General features: G+C 67.5%; 1 pseudogene; it reads right to left on the bottom strand.

The window, feature by feature from the left end:
• Positions 1–1,900: 1,900 nt before the first annotated feature.
• LOC126423943 (U2 spliceosomal RNA) lies at positions 1,901–2,012 on the bottom strand (annotated as a pseudogene).
• Positions 2,013–2,275: the final 263 nt, after the last annotated feature.

Genomic DNA, 2,275 nt, shown 5'->3' on the forward strand with positions numbered 1-2,275 from the left:
GTGGTGGTGCCGTGCTGCCATCTGGCGTGGGCCTCTCAGTGCTGCTTTCGATCGCCGCGCTGGTGACAGGTGGCGCAGCGGTAGCAGCAGGGGCCGGTGTAGCTTGCGCCGTCCTGGCGCACGGGTCGGGCGCACCGCGGCTGGTGTTCGCCGCGCCGCCAACAGATGGCCCGGCGGTCGCCAGCGGCCCGCCGCTGGCGCGAGAAACACGGGGTGTAGCTCGCGCCGGCTGACCGGACGCGCCGGCTCGCCCCGGGCCGCTGTTACGCGGACTGGGTGCCCGACGATCGCTACCAGATGGCGCAGTGGTCGTAGGGGTGGCCGGTGTAGCCCGCGCCGGCCGGGCGTCTCGAGGTGTAGCTCGCGCCGGCCTGGCGCTCGGGCCCAGCGCACCGCGGCTGTTGTTCGCCGCGCCGCCAACAGATGGCCCAGCGGTCGCCCGCGCCCTGCCGCCGGCGCGAGATACACGAGGTGTAGCTCGCGCCGGCCGCCCAGGCGCGTTGGCTCGCGCCGGGCCGCTGTTACGCGGGCTGGGCGGTATGATGCGCCGTCGGTCCGGGGGCGGTGGTCTGCGTCCTGCAGCACGGCGTCTGTCCCTCCGTGGGGTGACTACGTGCCACTCGTTATCTGGAAAAGAGGCTGCTTGTTTAGTAGCACTCCCTGCCTGAGCGGAGACGGGGTGACGGGCGTCACTCGACGTAACCGCCGGCAGGGCAGAGGAGACGCGGCGCGTGTACGTCTGCGACCGCACAAGCACCACACCATCCGGTGCATCCGTCGGGCGCGCGGCCTTTGGTGCGTCAACCAGCGGCGCGGCTGCGCCGTGAATGACAACACCAACGGTCGTGGCGAGCGAGGCAGCCTGCCTGCCACTGCCCACCCGTACCGCAGAGCCACCTGTTTGCGGCGTAGCGAATGCGGGCGGCAGCCCCAGGCCGGTACCCACGCTCCCGACAGATGGCGGGCGGGAGGCGCCTGCCGCAGCCGCACGACGTGGCCAGCGTACGCCACTGGGTGCAATGGCCGGCGCGGGCGGCGGCGAGCCGCGGCCCATGCCGGACACTGCGCCTCTGGCCGGAGCGACGCGTTCGGCGGCAGGCGTCGGCAGCGTGCTGCCTTCACCTCCCGAACTTGCGCTCGGCACTCGTGGCGACGCGGTTGACGTCGCGGAGCGTGTCGGCAGGGGGATGCCAGACCTCCTCGGCGTGCGCACACAAAGTACACACGACGCGGGGGTGGCAACCACCGCCGTCCTGGGCGTCGCAGACGCCTGCACACTCACACAGGGTGAGGGCAAGGCAGCCTGTGAGCCCACCACGCTGCTGCGGGTCAGGACCGCCGCGTATGTTAAACCTAAGTCCAGCCGGTCTGTCCTACTAGCTTCGGGGACCGGACTGGGCTGTGGCCATAGCCCCTCTCTATTATCTAAGGCTAGGCGGCCTATGGTACTAGCTTCCCGAGCCGCTTTCGCCTGTGGCTTTCGCCCAGCACTAACTAAGGACGAAGGGCCTGTCCTACTAGCTTCGGGGGCCCTCGCCTGTGACCTCCCGCCGGCTGACCTCTCTGGGTGCCCCAGAGAGCCAGGCACGGCATCGTGTCCCATACTCACTCTCCCCCGACTGGCAGCGCCGGGGGTTGCGGAATCTGCATTGCAGAGCCGCTGGTGTAGCCGCAGCGTCTTCAGCCGCGGGTCGCGTCGGCCGCAAAACAGACACTCGAAAACGGGAACCGTTTCCGGGTCGTGCAGCCTCCTGTAGTGGCGGAGAAGGGCCGAGTGGTCCTTGTACTCCCCGAAAGTTGGCCTGCCTGCAGCCTTGGTGACGAAGCAGATCCGGCAGCGGAAGACCTCCGCCGGCAGCGTCACCACAAGCTCCATTGTTCAGGTCGCGGACCTGAAACAGGAGAATAAAAGCGACCGCTTCCCGGTGCAGAAATCAGCCCATATCAGCCCATATTAAGCTGATAAGAACAGATACTACACTTTGATCTTAGCCAAAAGGCCGAGAAGATAATGTTCAATTAATCACAAGAAATCGTTGTGTGTAAGCAGCTAACTACTGGGCACATCGACAACTACAACAAGTTTTGCTACCAGCGTCGAGGTGGTCTGTTATCCCCCTGCCGACACGCTCCGCGACGTCAACCGCGTCGCCACGAGTGCCGAGCGCAAGTTCGGGAGGTGAAGCCAGCACGCTGCCGACGCCTGCCGCCGAACGCGTCGCTCCGGCCAGAGGCGCAGTGTCCGGCATGGGCCGCGGCTCGCCGCCGCCCGCGC

Source organism: Schistocerca serialis, chromosome 1 (genome assembly GCF_023864345.2).
Source record: "Schistocerca serialis cubense isolate TAMUIC-IGC-003099 chromosome 1, iqSchSeri2.2, whole genome shotgun sequence".
Classification (NCBI taxonomy): domain Eukaryota; kingdom Metazoa; phylum Arthropoda; class Insecta; order Orthoptera; family Acrididae; genus Schistocerca; species Schistocerca serialis.